Source organism: Pongo abelii, chromosome 14, assembly GCF_028885655.2.
Source record: "Pongo abelii isolate AG06213 chromosome 14, NHGRI_mPonAbe1-v2.0_pri, whole genome shotgun sequence".
Classification (NCBI taxonomy): Eukaryota; Metazoa; Chordata; class Mammalia; order Primates; family Hominidae; genus Pongo; species Pongo abelii.
Genome location: NC_071999.2, coordinates 59,051,512 through 59,070,417, shown reverse-complemented (window position 1 = coordinate 59,070,417; position 18,906 = coordinate 59,051,512). Strand labels below are relative to the sequence as shown.

Here is an 18,906-nt window from a genome sequence, read left to right as displayed (position 1 = left end):
AAATTATTTTTATTGTAGGAAAGATAAATCTTTCAATTAATATAGTATTGTTCATGCTAAAAAATGTTTTATCCATTAAAAAGATACTCAGTTGTAATAGAGTAATTCAATCAATACTTGTAAATTACACATTTTGAGGGGATAATTGGTAAATGCAAACTCAACTAGAAAAGAAGAGAGAGCAGTGTGTCTTTGTTCCTTCTGTGGTAAAGGAATGCAGACCACCACCAGTCAGCATACCTTGAATTATGAAAGCAGCACCTACTATTTCATCATTCAGAGAGATCACTCACAAACCTCTTTTTCAATTGTATCTAATTTTTTTGTGCTGGCATTAGGCAATGGACCACCTTTGTATTTAAAGTCTTTTCTTTAAAAAGATTTTAAATTTCAGAAAAAGCCTTTGCACTTAAACAATGCTTCCTTATCTGTCACTTTCATGCTTAAATGGTCATCCAATTTGACATTAACTTTATCGAGAATAATAAGTCTCAATAGAGCTTCTATTATCCAGTGTTCTGTGAGTAGGTAGCACTTCAGTTGAAAGAAGATTATTTCATTTTTATCTTTTCTGGAACGCTAGAGGAAAAGCTCAGACATTGTCACATTTCATTTGCAGGTAAACCTGTATTCATCTTAGGTTAACTGGTTACCACTACTCACTTTCACCTAGTGTTTCCATATTTTTTTTCTTATAGAGCTGTGTCTACTTTTATTTCAGAATGAATCATGTGTGGCTATTTGACGTTTTATGACTTATGGATTCCTCATGAATATCCAAATTGTATTTTCATTACCCAGTATATGATTCTTTTTAAGTAGCAAGATTTTTATTGTATGTGTACAGTTTGATGCCATTTCTTATGTATTAGTAGCGAATGTCTCCTTGGCTTATTCATGAAGAAATGGGTGATGAAGATGCCCACAAGCATTTCTACTTGATATATGTGTTCAGGTTCTTTTAATCAAGGATTTTGACAACTCAACAAATTAGAAGAAAGTATGGTGAAGAGCAAACTCTTCACATGTTTGTTCTGCACATTTTTATCTTGTTCATGCAAATAATATGTCAATGTGGCTATCTACGAATAAAAGTTTGGAAGTTTTAGCTAAGAAAAATGCCGTTCTCTAAATAAAGTAATATAGTGTGAAAATCCTTTTTATGTAAAACGTTTTAGAGTGAAATACAGGAATAACTAGAAAGGATAAAACTATCGCTTGTTTGTAAAACTCCTCAAGATTCAAGCAGTGGGGTATCATGGGAAGTATTAATAGAAGCATGACAAGGAAAGGCTAATAATGTCAATCATTAAAAGACAGCAAAAATAGTAAACAAAATATTTAGGTCACAATCCCATAAAGGATATGCAATTTATAAATTTTAGATGACATCCTCTGATCAAGTACTAACACTTGAAAGCAGAGGTATATGTTATATATTATCAGAAGTACATTTTTACAACAGACATGGTTCCTTAATTCTAAAATAAATTATTGACAGAATTTGTTCACCTGTAAGTAGGCTGCTGATTTCACATACCCATCTTCATTTTTGTAACTGTGGATTTAAATTTGTGGACAACTGTATACAGAGAATCCTGAAGTATTATGCATTTTAGTATTTCTTCTCAATCTAATTAATTCCCTATAATAATAACACTTTGGGTTATAAGAAAATACATTGGTGAGGAGATTTTTATTGGTTGTGTGTGTGTTTTGGAAAAAAATGTTCAACTATTGAGCCGCATAACTTTTTTTGTTTTATTTGGATTTTTCAGATTTATTGAATATAATTGACAAATAGAATTTGTGTATATTCAAGATGTACAATGTGATGGGCTTTTTAAAATTTGTTTTATTGCTTTTTGTTTTTGAGACAGAGTTTCTCTTTGTCCCCTAGGCTGGAGTACAGTGGCACAATCATGGCTCACTGGAGCCTCAACCTCCCAGGCTCAAGCGATACTCCCTTGTCAGCCTCCATACTAGCTGGGACCACAGGGGTGCACCACCATGCCTGGCTAAATTCTTTTTTTTTTTTATTTTTATTTTTAGTAGAGATGGGATCTTATTATTATGTTGCTCAAGCTGGTCTAGAACTCCTGGGCTCAAGCAATCTACTCACCTTTAATCCCAAAGTGCTGGGATTGCAAGGGTGAGCCACCATGCCTAGCATATGATGTTTTTATATGTATATACATTTTTAAAATTTCATATTTTCCTAGATGGCTACTTTTACATTGTCCATAGATTTGTTTTAAACTTTTATTCAGTAGCAAAAATGTTTTCTGTTTCACTAATTCAATCTTCTTTACTTCTGTTTCTTACCTACCTTTCTCCATGATGGGAACAGTGGTGAAAGGGAAGTGTTATGATATTTCATTGGTGCTCAAGGTTTGAGATGGAAAGCAACATGAGAATGACTTGCCTCTTTATTTTTTTCACGTTTCCTATTCAGAGCATAACAAAATCAAATCTTAATAGTAAGTACTTACTTTGCACCAAACAGATCAATCTTTTCCATTAGATTGTCACATGAGACATGAACTCAACTCTAATTGATTTCAAAGTCATGTGGTACAACAGCCCTTATAGAATTTTTTCTATGATAGTCTAAATCAATAGAGCTAGCAGCTTAACAAAAATAATTACATCAACATATGTGCTTTCCTGACACCATTTTGTTCCTAGGTGTTAGAAACAGTCTGGTATTAGAAGAAATCCAATAAGTTAGAAGCAGAAAGATTGAGTCTGGGTAACTAAGTGCTTGCACCTCCTGGGTTCTAATAATGCTGATTCCCTCATTTTCTCAATCTTTTCACAGCTCACAGCACAGTCCATCAATCTTACAAGTAGTTCTAATAGTTCCTGGATTTGGAGTTTGATGCAGAGATTGACACAGGCTTTGTATGAACAGATGCTTATATAAAAGCTAAAATAGGTGGGTATTAAAAGGATTAAGTGATTCAGTAGAGTATCTCAGCCAGCCATAATTCAAGACACAATAGTTCAAATCTTTCATTGCTGTTTTCTTTGATAAAATGTAGGTTTTAACCTTTTGGGAAGTCTTTTTCTACAGTGTCAGCAGCAACTCTAGACCTGTCAACTCAACAATACTTTACAACTAATGCCTTTCACAATGTCTGAGGTAGAGAAAGGAATTGCAATAATACTGCCCAGGATTCTATGAGATTGGAAATGTAGTAGCATACATGGGCTGCTTACTTTGTGTATGAAAATAGGTGAGTTGGCAATAACACGAGGGGAAAAAAATACCTGCAGCAGAAATCCAAGTTACTGAAAAGAATAAAGTTATCTTATCAGGGGATGCTAAAGACCAGTATATGTCATGTCTGAATTAAAATTATAAACTATTCAGATGTCACTTTTGTGCTTGAGTTCCCAAAGATGAATTTTTGTTTACATCAAAAGAGTAAATAATAATTTAGTCATTAAAAGGTTGAGATTGACAGTTATGTTTATACTGGTTATTTATTCATTTTTAGGTGCAGATGTCTTCTGTTAACCTCGCAGGATATGACCATCAATTAACTTCAATTTTGTCTTGTTTACTATGCAAACCTTTGAATTTCATATTTATTTTGCTCATATCAAAACATAATTCTATTGACCAAACTAAGGACATTTTCCTACAAAAGTATATTAGCTCCAGCATTCCTTTATCATTGGAATCTAACCACACATTGTTTATTCATTCAACAGACATTTATTGAGTGCCTATTATTTGTCAGCTATTTTATTAGACACAACAGTGAGAACACAGACAAGGCCTCTTCTAAGAGAAGGGAGAATTCATTTAGAACTGAAAAATAAGCAAATAAAAGACATGAGCACAGATTTGAAGACAGGTGAATGAATGTTCTACTTTTAGTGGTTAGAATAAGTCAGAAAGTAGAAAGAGAAAGGAACGTAACCTGCCTATTTAAGTGAAAGAATATTTGGCCAAATATGCCTGAATTTAGTTATTGGTGGATTAATTCAAATAAGTTATATGATTTGTAAGTTTCCAGAAGGGCTCCACTCTGTAAGTATATATGCTATACAATGCTTACATTTCAATTTCATATAAATTTATTGGGGTTAAAATAATTTTTTTGAAATTGCAAATCCATCTAGAGGAGCAAGAGATTAATACTGATAATTATTTGTCCCATAATATAATTGTCTTGGGATTTTTCAATTACAGTCAATTGAAATAAGACTGATTTTTAATGGAAAGAAACAGACTATAACATTGCTGGGGTAATCTGATACAGTGAGTTAACTGAGAGCAGTAAAAGACAGAAAGATAGACAACATGGGGAGCTATAGTTCCATAGAGAAACTCTTCCTGCTTTTATAGTAACGCTCTCACTAGTCAAGGCTATACTAACAATGTTGTGAATTGAATTTATTGTTAGATTTTATTTGAGAATAACACAGACATTGATTTTAGATCATTGCTTCTCTAAGAAATACAGTGCTAGCAAAGAACCTATGTAGGTACAAGAGAGAGAACAGAAACATTTCTATGAGCTAATTAGCAATATTATTGTCATTGCCCAACAAAGAATAGTGTATAGTAGATATGTGGCTAAGACAGGGCAGTAAGTAAATAAAAGAGAAGAAGAAACCTATTTTTCTGAGTAGTTTTCTTTAGGAATAAACTTTCTCTTCTTTGAGTTAGTTTCCTGTTTCCTTTTCCTTGTCTTTCTTCCTCCTTTTCTTCTGTACCATTTCTTTTATCTTTTTTGTTGTCATCATTGTCTCCTCTACCTCCTCCTCCTTATCCCCCATGTTCCTCATCTTTTTCATTGTCATTAACTATGAGATGATAATCTGGGGACTCTTCAGATGCATAGTTCCTTTCAAAAATCACTGAATAATTGATTAAAGATATGTATTTAACATAGAAATAAAGTTTCAAAAACAAATACAGTATGGCATAGTTCACTGGTGTATGGAATTCTTTTTTTTTAGTGGATTTAATTTTTAGAGGAGTTTTAAGTTCAAAATTCTTATAATTTTAGGCCAGGCACAGTGGCTTACACCTGTAATCACAGCACTTTGGGAGGCCAAGGTGGGCGAATCACTTGAGGTAAGGAGTTTGGGACAAGCCTGGCCAACATGGTGAAACCCCTTCTCTACTAAAAATACAAAAATTAGCTGAGCGTACTGGCGTGCACCGATAATCCCAGCTCCTTGGGAGGCTGAAGCATGACAATATCTTGAAATCGGGGGCGGGGCTGGGTGGGGGCAGCAGACAGAGGTTGCAATGGTGAGCGCACTCCAGCCAGGCGACAGAGTGAGACTCTGTCTCAAAACAAACAAACAGTTCTTTTTCAAAAGAATTTTTCTTAATATGTATCCAACAGATTAATACCAACATCCCTGAAGAAAAAATTATTAGCTGAAAATCTATTTCAGGAAGAATTAACTTTATGCAGTAAACAATTGCCATTGTCATTGAATGTGTAAGAGAGATGAAGAGTTCTGTAATTGTGTCATTATTGTTTTCATAGTATATTTAGCTCTACATTTAGATAAAACTTACAATACTTCTCATATATTTAGGTAATTTTAAATTTTCTCTGTTATGTCTAAAAGTCATCTCTTAATATTAGAAATAATTTAAGAAATTGCTCACAAAAATATTTTAGCCTCAATTGTTTTAAGACACATTTTGAAACTAGATATTTGTATCTTATTTAGATATTTTATATTTAATTCTAATTTTTCACGATATCATCTCTGACAAAGCTTTTTCTTTATTTTAGATAATGATTTGCAGAATTTCTTCATCTTTTCTGCAAGTGACAGGATTTGTTTTGATGATAATTATGTTTATGGTATCATAAATTATTTTAAAAAGCCCTAAATTCAACATAAAGTTCAGCTATACTGTATTCGTTTTTATTTCTTTTTTTTTTTCTGTGACAAGACTAGTATGGAGTACAAACTTCTTCTAGTAGACATGGGGAACAAGTACTGTAAACACATTTAGTTTTCCATAGTGGATCAAGATTGTGAAATGAAAAATACATTTGTACTTAAGTCAATGCATTTCTGTTATTTTCATAATCATTTTAATTATCTATGGTAGAAATGAATGTGGTATTGAATGAAATTTGAGAAAATCTAGTATTGTAAAGAATACCTACAGCTTGGAGAAGAGTATGTCATAGGTTCAGGTTTTATACTTATAGTTTTGTATTCTGTCTCCAGTTTTGTAATAAGAAATGAAGAGTTTACATAGCCAAGTGCATTAAATGACTAAATTCTTTTTGCCTAGTTTTTTTTTTCTTTTGATAAATATTTTCCAGTTTTAGTTTCCTGTTGATAGCTTTAATTTACATTTCATGTTATTTAAATTTTGAAGGACAGTTGAGAGTCAGGTTAGAAGTATTGCAATTTTGGTCAACTAGATTTATTGAGTGTCCACAGTGTACTGTGAGCATATGTGTCTGTAATATGAAACAGAATAAATAAAAGCAAAGTTCTGTCTCCTGCAGAAGATAATTTTTTATCAACGCAACTGCATCTTGCTTTGAAATGAGATAGACTTTTTAAAAGTCCCATGTAAAATAAGTTGTAAATATAACTGCATATTTAAATACATAATAAGAGTTTATTTTTTAAAGAGCTCCCATGCTGAATTACAAATGTGTTAATTTGTAAGGAGGTGATAATTTTTAATAAATATTTTCTCAATGCATTTTTAATTTATTAAGTATGTTTAACCTAATGATTATTTATGTACATTTACTGATAGAGATACAAGAATACTTTGAGATAGTAGTATAAGGTCAAATTCATCAAGAATAGTTCCATGGAGGAAGATTTGAGATTACTGAAAAAAGAACTGATTATGTATTAAATAATAGAGGGCAATAAGAAATACAATACAGAAATATTTTCCACATTTGTCTGATAGAACACTTTCCATTAGTTCCTATCGTTTTGTTTTCTTTTGTTTTACTGTCATTAGGGTGTTTGAATGAGCTACTGGCAGATACTTGAAGTCACAAAAATATGATTCCACAGAGCTTTATTATTTTGCATGAATGGTATTTTAAAACTTTAATAATTTTGAATGGTACCTACAGTCTCCAGTTTATCTAGTTTCTAAACTCTATTATGTCTCATATTCAGACTAAAGGCATTTGGGTTTGATAGCCTTGATTTCAGTCTATACATTAATTGAAAGTATTATGTGCACAAATGATATAAAAGACAGCCATTCATCTTATCGTCATATAACATTGACAGTCCATTAGAAGAATAGATAGCAGAGAAATAATTACAAATTTAAATTGATGTTAAATACCTCAAATAAATCACATTTGCAATTTGTAGTTTTAACAATAGGATTTAAACTAGGGAAGTGACACATAAGCCAAAGCTTGAAGAATTCATGTATCAGGAGAAGGGTTTTTGGGGCAGTCACCATTTCCTGATGAGAAAATGAGATCTGCAGGAGCTGACACTACAGTTAACAGATAAAGAAAATTTAGATCATCTGGCTTCTAAAATGAAATTCTTTTCACTGTCAAATGTTTTTATCATCTATTTATAATTCAATCATATAAGTACAATATTTTTTGTAGATTAACATTTACAGATTTATTAAATACTTAAAAATTAAATGAGCAGAGATAATTTGATTTCCTTTCACTGTTTTATTCAGTCTTTCCTAATTCATCACAGCTAAAGGCCATGGGAAAGAATAATCAGAAAATCCACTAATTAGAATCCATTTCTACTTTCTTCAACTAATTAAATCATTTGTTTGTTTTAAATAAGATAGACTTTTAATAAAATGATTATTTGTCATCTGATATAATAGTATGTTATACCTTTTCTTTAATTAATAAAATTTGAATTTGAACACAAATTCCAAAACCAGAAGCAATAGCGAATTTGTGCTTCAATGAGCATATTAACTATTTTACTAAAAAGAACTCTGATTAATGGATTTGTTAATTTTCCTTTGCTGTGACTTTGGATAACATGTTTATTTTTCTTTAAAACATGGGAACATCCAAAATGTATTGTTTTCAAGAGGTCAGAATGTCTCTTCTATCTATGTCCACTTAGAGGACCAAACATGACGAGGAAGAGAGACTATGGTGATAATTATTAGTATTAGATTCCCAAAAGCAATTTCCCTAGTCTTGCACCCCCATTTCTGCCTGAGGATTTCTTAGGCCAATCAAGTGGAGTCTTTAAATCAACGAACTAAAAAGAATGACCATCAATATCATGTGATTTTGACACAAGTTTTATCTAACCTGGGATATGACAAGACCTATCCCTTTAGCCATTTACTCTGCCTGTTCCTGGATTCAGGTATAGTAGACAGGGATTCTAAAGCTAAACATATCCAGTTGTACTCAACCCCACTTCTAAATATGGTATGGATGAAGGGGAGACAGTCAAATGAAAATCCTTAACACTTTATACAGCTCTCACTATGTGCTAGGCCTTGTTCTTGGTGCTAAACATATGTTATTTTAATCTGCATATAAACCCTATAAAGGGAAAATTATTATCCTTACATTATTGATGAGAAAAGTGATGCACAAAGATATTAATAAATTAGCCCAAGGCCTATAAATTATGAGGTACTAGAACTAAAGCAGATGGTTCCAGAGGCTGTGCCTACTATAAGTTATCTTTGGAATCAGCCTGCTTTTAGATCTGGACCCTAAAATTTACCAACCATGATACCTTGGATAATTTATTTATCCTCCCTTAAAATCAATTTCTTAATCTTTAAAATGAGATTAACAGCACCTCATAGGGATACTGCAAGGATTGAGATTGTGGTAACCTACATAAAACACCTTACTTAGCATTGTGGGTGATACACAGAGAACACTCTCAGTGGTTGACACTTACAATCATTGTTATCATACACGCACATCTCTTTTTTTATTTTTTATTTTTTTTATTTTGTTTTGTTGTTGTTGTTGTTGTTGTTGTTTGAGATGGAGTCTCGCTCTGTCCCCCAGGCTGGAGTGCAGTGGGGCAATCACGGCTCACTGCAAGCTCTGCCTCCTGGGTTCATGCCATTCTCCTGCCTCAGCCTCCCGAGTAGCTGGAACTACAGGTGCCCGCCACCATGTCCAGCTAATTTTTTGTATTTTTAGTAGAGACAGGGTTTTACCATATCGGCCAGACTGGTCTCAAACTCTTGCCCTTGTGATCTACCCGCTTCAGCCTCCCAAAGTGCTGGGATTACAGGCGTGAGTAACCATGCCCATCCACACCTCTTTTTATCTTGCTTCACACTTTACTGCACTTCCCAGCTACTGCAGTTTCTACAAATCAAATGTTTATGGCAATCCTGCTTTGAGCTATCAGCTCATTGCAATTCTGCTATCAATGCCATTTTTATGACATCATGTGTTCACTTCATGTTTCTGTGTCACATTTTGACAATATTTGAAATTTTTACTATTATTATATCTGTTATGGTAATCTGTGATCAGATGTAACTATTGTAATTGTTTTGGGGCACTATGAACAACACCCATATAAGATGGCAGACTTAATTAATAAATGTTGTGTATTATCAGTCTGTTCCACCAACTGGCTGTTCCCCTATGTCTCCTCCTCTCCTAGGTCCTCCCAGTCCCTGATAAACAGCAATATTGAAAGTAGGCCAATAAGTAACCCTACAATGATCTCTAGGTGTTCAAGTGACAGGAAGAGTCACATGACATAGAGTTCTCACTAATTCTAAAGTGACAGTTCTCACTGCATTCTATTATACTGACAATACACCTAGTCACTCAAAGCTCTGATGGAGATGTATAAAGAAATTAATGTGGTTTTCATGTCTGCTAACATAACATCCATTCTGTAGCCTATGAACTGGGGAGTCATTCTGACTTTCGCATACTATTATTTAAGCTTAGTGATGAAAGCATGTCAAAAGCTGAGACAGACTGAAAACTAGGCCTCATATGCCAAATAGTTAGCCAAGTTGTGAATGCAAAGAAGATGTTCTTGAAGGAAATTAAAAGTGATACTCTAGTGGACACATGAATGATTTTTAAATAAATGAAAGCACTTTATTGCTGATATGGAGAAAGTTTTAGTGGTCTGGTTAGAAGATCACATCAGTCACAACATTCCATTAAGCCAAAGCCAGAACAAGGCCCTAACGCTTTAAATATATGAAGGCTGAGAGAGGTGAGGAAGCTTCAGAAGAAAATGTGAAGCTAGCAGAAATTGTTTCTTGAGGATTAAAGAAAAAAGCTATCTCTATAACATAAAAGTGCAAGGTGAAGTATCAAATGCTGATGTAGAAGCTGCAGCAAGTTATCCATTGTTCATCAATCATCTGAACTATCTCAACTTCTACACTAAACAAAAATTCTCTACACTAAACAAAAAATTTTGAATGTAGACAAAATAGCCTTCTGTTGGAAGAAGATGCTGTCTAGGACTTCCATAGCTAAAGAGGAGAAGTCAATACTTGCCTTTAAAGCTTCTAAAGACAGGCTGACTCTCTCATTAAGGGATAAGGAAGCTGGTGACTTCTAAGTTGAAGCCAATAATCATTTAACAGTCAGAAAATTTACAGTCCTTAAGAATTATGCTAAATCTTCTCTGCCTGTCCTCTATAAATGAAACAACAAAGACCAAATTACAGCACATCTGTTTACAGCACAGTTTGCATTGCTTACCGAATATTTTAAGCTCACTGTTAAAATCTACTGCTCAGAAAGAAAAGGTTTCTTTCAAAATATTACATTGACAATGTTCCTAGTTACCCAAGAGCTCTGATGGAGATGTATAAGGAGATTAATGTTTTCATGTCTGCTAACAAAATATCCATTCTGCAGCCTATGATTCAAGGAGTCATTTCTACTTTCAAATCTTATTATTTAAGAAATATATTTCATAAGGCTATAGCTGTCACTGTGATTCCGCGGATGGATCTGGGAAAAGTAAATGAAACACCTCCCAGAAAGGATCACCATTTTAGATGCCATTAAGAATATTCTTGATTCCTGGGAGGGGATCAAAATATCAACATTAACAGGAGTTTGTAAAAAGTTCATTTCAACCCTCATGGATGACATTGAGGGGTTTCAAGACTTTGGTGGAAGAAGTAACTGCAGTTGTGGTGTAAATAGCAAGAGAACTAGAGTTAGAAGTGGAGCCTGAAAATGTGACTGAATTATTGCAATCTCAGGATAAAACTTGAACAAATGACAAATTGCTTCCTATGAATGAGCAAAGAAAAGTACTTATTTGAGGTAGAATTTAATCCTGGTGAAGATTCTGTGAATGTTGTTGAAATAACAAAAGATTTCAAACATGTAAAACCTAATTGATATAGCAGCATCAGGGTTTGAGAGAATTGACACCAATTTTGAAAGCAATTTTACAGTGGGTAAAATGCTACCAAACAACATTACATGCTAGAGAAACCCCTTATCAAAGGAAAAGTCAGTCTATGTGGAAAACTTCATTGTTGCCTTATTTTAAGAAATTGTGTCAGCAACCCCAGCCTTCGGCAACCACCACTCCAATCACTCAGCAACCATCAACAATGAGGCAAGACACTCCAAAACCAAAAAGGTTATAACTCATTGAAGGTTCAGGTGATCATTAGCATTTTTTAGCAATAAAATATTTTTAAAATTAATGTCTGTACATGTTTTAGACATAATGCTATTGCACACTTAAAGTATAGTGTAAGCATAACTTTGATATGCACTCGGAAGCAAAAAAAATTATGTTACTTGCTTTGTTGCAATATTCATTTTATTTCAGTGGTCTGGAACTGAACACAAAACTCCAAGGTATGCCTATATTGTTAAAAAAGAATAGGTATACCAGTGGCTGGGTCCTTCAAGAGATCTTCGTGAAAACAATGATGGAATCTGTAATATCCTCTATCTTAAATATCCTTAAGTTGAAGTCACAAGACTTACAAAAATATTTTTATCTTTCTCTCCACTCTGAACAAAGTGTTATCCTTTGAAAGAATTATTATTCTCAGCAAACTAACACAGGAACAGAAAACCAAACACCGCATGTTCTCACTCATAAGCGGGAGTTGAACAATGAGAACACATGGACACAGGGAGGGGAACATCACACACTGGGGCCTGTCAGGGGGTTGGGGGCTAGGGGAGGGATAGCATTAGGAGAAATACCTAATGTCAATGATGAGTTGATGAGTGCGGCAAACCACCATGGCATATGTATAGCTATGTAACAAACCTGCACATTCTAGACATGTATCCCAGAACTTAAAGTATAATAATAATAATAAAAAGAATTATCTTTGTGAAAGACATAATTTCATTACTCTCCTTGTTGACTCTTTTTTCCTCCATGGTTTTGGAAATGACTGCAGTAGTCTGTTATGGAGATTGTCACAAGATAGAGTGTGATAATAGCAACCCAAAAGAAGAAAAGGAGGAGAAGTTAGAGACTCATCACAAATAGACCACTGTTCCAACGGTTGTGGAAGGTAATGGGGAGATGGCAGTATAAAGTGAAGAACAACAATCTCTTGTAGCTTAGACCAAAATAAAAATAGATGGTGATGTCAACAGAGATAGGAAGACATGGAAAAAAGCCCTGATGGGTAATAAAGACTTTCCTTCAGAGTGTGTTGAGAGTATTTTGTCTGGTCTCAATATACAGGTCATGGTTGAAGACTAAGATTGTGAGTCACTGACTATGCATAGATATTATAGTCAATGAAGAGAAGTCCATCAATTACCACACCAGAATATTTTGTCCTATATATTAAGTGCCTTTAATTAATGAAGTAATTATTCCTGTTCCAAATTCTACATGAATCTCACAGAATGAGGAAAAAAAGGGGGGAAGGGGAAGGATCCCCAAAACCACATACCATCAACAAGCCAAGCATCAGAGCAATGTTTGTGAAATTATTCTTTGCCAACTTCCATATAGCATTTTGGCTTGACTTTTTATAACTTCTCTTTTCTTTAAGGGTAAATAACTCTATGTTTCTTTAAGCCTGGTTTTATCTGTATATTAATTATAATTTATGGAGAATGTTGAAAGACAGACGCAGTGTGAATTTCCCTGATTTCAGCATCCCACAAGGAAGGTCTATACTCTAAATCTCAGAGAGAGCATATGACTGCTGACTGATATTTCATTTATCTGCAGTTTGACCTCCGCCACTGCTTCATCTCATTGCCCACACCCGCACTACCCTGACTTTTTTCTTGATGGCATATAATCAATATAAAGGGCATTATTCATGTTTCCAACACCTATGTGAAGGCAAAAGTTCCTAAGTTCACTACAAATCTGGGGGAGCTGTCCTGCTGACCAGACCTGAAGCCTGCATTTAGATGATCTTTCCTTAAAATATTTAATGTAAACTTGATTTCTTAGTTGTCCCTTGGTCTTAAAGTGTCAAAATAAGTTTTCTAAGAAATGTATTTTTTAAAAATGTGCTCAAGAAACTTCTCCTGCTCTGTTCTATAGGCAAATTGGCTCTTATTTAATTAATTTTGAAATAAGAGACAAATGAATAGACTGTACAAAATCATCCCATCACTTTGTAAGGTTATACTAATAAAAATAAAGAGCTTCGGTCTACAAATTCTATAATTTGACTGGCTCTAAATTATAAATGCCAATTCTTATCCTACAAATGCAAACTCACTGAGGGAATATCAATGGAAAATAATTACTGGGTGGATTTTTGTGCTTTGATTCCACAAAATAAAATACATTTAGTGTTTTCAAATCAATGCTGGAGGAAATGTCAAGGCAGGAGGACACATTTACTCATTTTGCAGAGATGTCCAGAGCTATTAACTTTCTGCTCTTTAATTAGAAAAGCAATGCAGAACCATTATTTTGCTCAACTATAGGAAATTCAAGACATTTGGTATTGGGAAAGAGTCCTGAATTTGTGAAATCTTATAGATCCAAATGTATTTTTAGTGTAATAGCAATAGTTACTAAAATGTGTTTCTATTTTTATGACTATAGCTTGATTCGTTAAGCATGAACCCTAGGCATACAAAGATAATGGATATTGAAAGAGGAAGATAATTATAGGAAAATTAGGATGCTGAAGTAGCTTTAAAAATAGTATTATATAGATTTTCTTATACAATATACGAAACTGCCTGATTTTAAAATTAGTTTTAGGGTAGGAGTTGCTATGGCTTCCAAAATATTCTTTAAAAATCATTAATAACAGATCAAAGGTTCTCTGTTTATTTAATTATAGTTTCTTTTCTTCAAATATAATTACTCAAGAATAAACTATTGTTCTGTTGTTAAGTCACATTAAGGGAGTTAATATGACATATTCCTTAAGCCCAAGACACTTGAAGTTGCTACCAATGCTCAGATTTTGAGTACAGGGAAAGAGAACTGAAATATGTTATGCTGCATGGTAATCCTCATTCCTTTATTTAAAACTTTATTTTCATATTGGGTTTTATGGATGAGCACTGGAGATAAACAAAAAGCTGAAAAGAGGTGGGAAGAGAGAAAAAATAAGAAGAAAATAATACTCTGAAACATTTGACTCTTTTGAAAGTTTATAAGAATTCCAGATGCTACAGAATAAGAGGGCCACTGCTCATTCCCAGTAATTTAAAAAGTGGCTGGCTGTATGTCAATGACAATTATTTGTTTATTTTCATTTTGAATAATGGATTACTGAATGACCTATTTACCTTTCAAGGAAAAATTTGATTCTTAACCTAAAAATGTGAGATGGAACTAAGAGATATGTAAATACATTTTCATGGAAAATCATTATTGCCTTGAATATAAATAAACATTCTGTTCAATTCATTCAAATTCAATGGCTACTGAATTCTAACTATGGGCCAAACGTTGTTTTAGGATAGAGGTAAATATGACAGAGTTCCTGCCTGTTAAAAATTTATGGCAGGAATCCTGATTGAATCATAGTTTTTAACACAAGTTATGCAGCTAATAGAGCCCAAGGCTGAATTTCTAAATCTAAATTGCTTGCTTGCTTTCTTTTCTGTTCTTCAATTTACATGAAAAGTCTGTGGACTTTGGAGTTAGATGATGCTGAGTATTTTACCTACCTTCTCTTAATAGCCATTTTCCTATCCATAAAATAAAACTGACACTTATGGCACTTCTTCCCAGTCCCTGCCTGGAATTTTTACCTTTTTGTCTTATTTTAAACACAAAATTAAAATGGTTACTGTAAAAATGCAAATGGTACAAAATAAAAACATTCACATGTAAAGGTCTCCCTCACTGTTGTCATGCAATATAATTCTACCCCTTGGAATTAACTTCGACTAACAGATTAGTGTATATTCACCTTTATTTAAAAAATTAACCTCTAGATTGACAGGAACTGAAGAATATGTCTTCCTTACAGAATTTTTCACTTACTAGAATTTTTCTTCAACACAGAAAAACAAAAACCTTTAACTATGGCACATGCTATGGTTTGAATGACGGTGTCCCTTCCAAAATTCACATTGAAGCTTGAGGTGTAGCCTTTTAAAAATGATTAAGTCATGAGGGCTCCAACTTATTAATAGAATTAGCACTCTTAGCAAATGCCTTGAGGTTGAAACTCTCTTGCTCTTCCACTCTTCTGCCATGTGAGGACTTGGTGATCCTCCTTTTGTAATTTCTGCCTTTTCCACCCTGTGAAGATGTAGCAAGAAGGCCCTCACCAGACACCAGATGCCAGCATCTTGATTCTGGACTTCTAGCCTCCAGAACTGTAAGAAATAAATTTCTATTCTTTATAAGTTATCCAGTTTTGAGTATTTTTTAAAGCAGTACAAATGGACTAAGACAGTACATATTCTAAAATGTGATAAAAGCATTGCTGCATAAAAATATGTACTTATTGTTTAAAAAAGAATTCTCCCTGTGTAACTTAAATATTAGCCTCTCCAAACCAGGTTTCCATTAACTCCTGGAGAAATATATATATATATATATACTTCAGTTTAATGTAGTTAAAATATCTGACTCAGGAAACAGCCTACAATCAGATCTCAACTCATCTACTTACTAAATGTATAACTTCGAGAAATTTGCCTCTGTTTTCCATACCTCAGTTTCCTCATTATATAATGAGTTAATAATGACCCTTATTTCATAAAGTTATTGTGAATATTAAATGATTTAACACATGTAAAGCAATGGCCTAGAGAAAGTTAACTCATTAAATGTCAGCAATTATTTTCTCTATCAAAATGGAATCGATAAACTTAACTATAGTTAAATAAAAAGTAAACTATAAAAAGATTATTTTCTCCTTTATGATACTATAAAAGAACTACCTCCTTGGAAAATACTTACTAATATGTTTAAAATATGTGTACAAACCAACATGCAAAGTAAAGTATCTCACCTTTTAGAGAATTCACATAAATTTGGTAATAAAGAAGCAGATGAAAATAATTTTTCCCTTAGGGCTCTTACTAGAGCTTTTTGATACATCTGTTTTAATTATAAAATATATCTAATTTGTGAGTACTATGTTTATTTAGGTCCTTATAGTACCTTAGGATCTTTATATCCTTCTGATGTAAGAAGTTTATTATAATATTTTATTTTCTCTCACTAGTATAGTTTTATCAGAATGCTGTTTTCCCCCTAGATCAAATCAGGCAGCTGTCATACTTACTAACTCATGCAACAGATTATAAACCAAGCCAACAATATAATGACAAGACATCAATCTAAAATTGTAGACAATATGGACATAAAAATTTTGTGTCCTTGAACTCTGACAGTCATTTTTTAAGGCAAGGGATTATTTAGTACTTATAACTGAACAACAGTTTTAACTGTATATGAAGATAAAAAACACTGTCCTATGTTCTCAAACTACAATAATGTTTTATGTCTTATAAATCTATGTACAAATAAATATAAAACCATTTGTTTTGATGGCAAAATTTAAAAAATAAGCTGTAGCTATTTAAACGTGGTTGCCCTGAATTTTAATAACTTTTAATAATGAAAATATAAAGACAAACACCATTTATAATGTTATGCTTCAATAATATTGTTTTGAAGTATACAAGGACAGAGAGAAGCCAGGCAGCTGTGGTTCAAATCCTAGACCTGGTGATTTCAAGCAATGTAAACATTTAGCAAATTACTCGATCACTATGTGTCCTAGATTTTTTTAAATCTACAAAATAAGGATAATAGTGCCTATTAAAGAGAGATCCATATAAAGTACCTAAAGTGCTATAACATATGAAGCAGTCAATTTATATTTGCTACAATTATTATATTTGAATGCATATGGTTCTTTGAAGACAGTACTACTGCTATTGGTTTTACTTCTATGAATGTTCTTGACTTAAAATATTGATGATTTTGCACCTTAGTTGATTGCACCTAAGTTGATGTGCCCAACTAATATTCAATATCTGTCAATGTCCATATAGTTAATGACAACTGTACCCTATGGTGATTAGTACTCATGATTGTAAATTTTGAAAATTATTTTGAAATCTTGCTGACAGTCTGGCTTTGCTGCTGAAGTTCAAGCTTTACCTTGCCCACAACCTTTGTTCCACAGGACCTGAGTTCAAAATGTTTTTTGGCAGTTGATCTTTGTCTTAGAAAATTTCAGCAAAATATTCTGGTGGAGGAAGGATTTTTGGTGTGGAACAACAGACATAAACTATGGAAATGCACAGAAGTAAAGGCATTTTTCAGAGAACCAAAGGTAATCCATCCTGCATTAAAATCACTGAAATACAGATCAGAAGTCCTGAATTTTTATGCCAGATCAATAACTTGCCTATTAAGTAATTAAGATTATCTGAGCCCCAATTTCTTCCATATGAGATACCTCTGCTATGATTAGTGAGTTTTTCATAAGTTGTCATGAAAATGTAGATCAAGAGTTCAGGAATGATGTTAGGACAACGTTGCTGCTCTCTGCTGATCCACTTTTCCATTTAATAACAAGAGTAATATATCACTTTTTAGCATGTTACCATGTCACTTAAAACTTAAAAACTAAAATTTTTAATGATTTCTCATTGCTTTCATTTGAAATCCAAATGTCTCTGGTGGTGTATAAGGTGCTAGGTGTCACAGCTTCTTCCACCCCCATGCGACTATGCTTGATTTCTCTCAGTTCACACAACTTAAAGGAAATAAGAATGCTGGCAAGGATGTGGAGAAAGGGGTACCATCATACGCTGTTAGTGGGAATGTAAATTAGGACAGCTATTATGGAGAACAGTATAAAAGTTCCTCAAAAAACTAAAAATGTAATTTATATGATCCAGCAATTCCACGGCTAGGTATATATCCAAAGAAGGGAAATCAGTATATTGAAGAGACATCTGCACTCCCATGTTTATTGCAGCACTATTCACAATAGCTGAGATTTGGAATCAATCTAAGTGTCCATCAACAGACAAATGGATAAAAAAAAATGTGGTACATACATACAACGGGTAACTATTTATCCATAAATAGGAATGAGATCCTGTCATAAGCATTTTTTAAACTTCTAATACATCATATGTTCTATCACACTTCCCAATTTATATTTATTTACTTTGTGTTTTTGTCCCTAACAGAGTAACAGCACGCTTATGGCGGGGGTAATATGAGTTTGATTCCCTTTTTTATCCTTAGCTAAAGGATACCTAGTACACAATAATTATATGTTATATAATATTTTTAAACAAATTAATTTACTGCCATAGATTTTAGTACCAACTACAAGTTGATTTTAAAGCTTTAGTTCAAACCCAGGCCTTTCTCCCAAACTTAATATTTGTTTATCTGAATTTCTGCTAAACTCCTCACTAAAAGTTCGGCAAGAACCTCAAACATAACATTTCTAAATAATGTATAGTTATTTCTTTTTTCTCTTCTCTTTCTCCTATATGA

The 18,906-nt window shown here is 33.2% G+C and overlaps 1 long non-coding RNA gene across 4 annotated transcripts in view; it reads left to right on the top strand.

The window, feature by feature from the left end:
- LOC129049538 (uncharacterized) overlaps positions 1-18,906 on the top strand; it is an 85,635-nt gene that overhangs the window by 18,900 nt on the left and 47,829 nt on the right. Inside the window, exons 3-5 of one of the 4 annotated variants that reach the window (XR_008512698.1) lie at positions 2,822-2,938; positions 5,028-5,095; positions 12,380-13,009. This is a non-coding gene — a long non-coding RNA (uncharacterized LOC129049538). The other 3 variants (XR_008512696.1, XR_008512700.2, XR_008512697.1) reach the window with 3 other exon arrangements.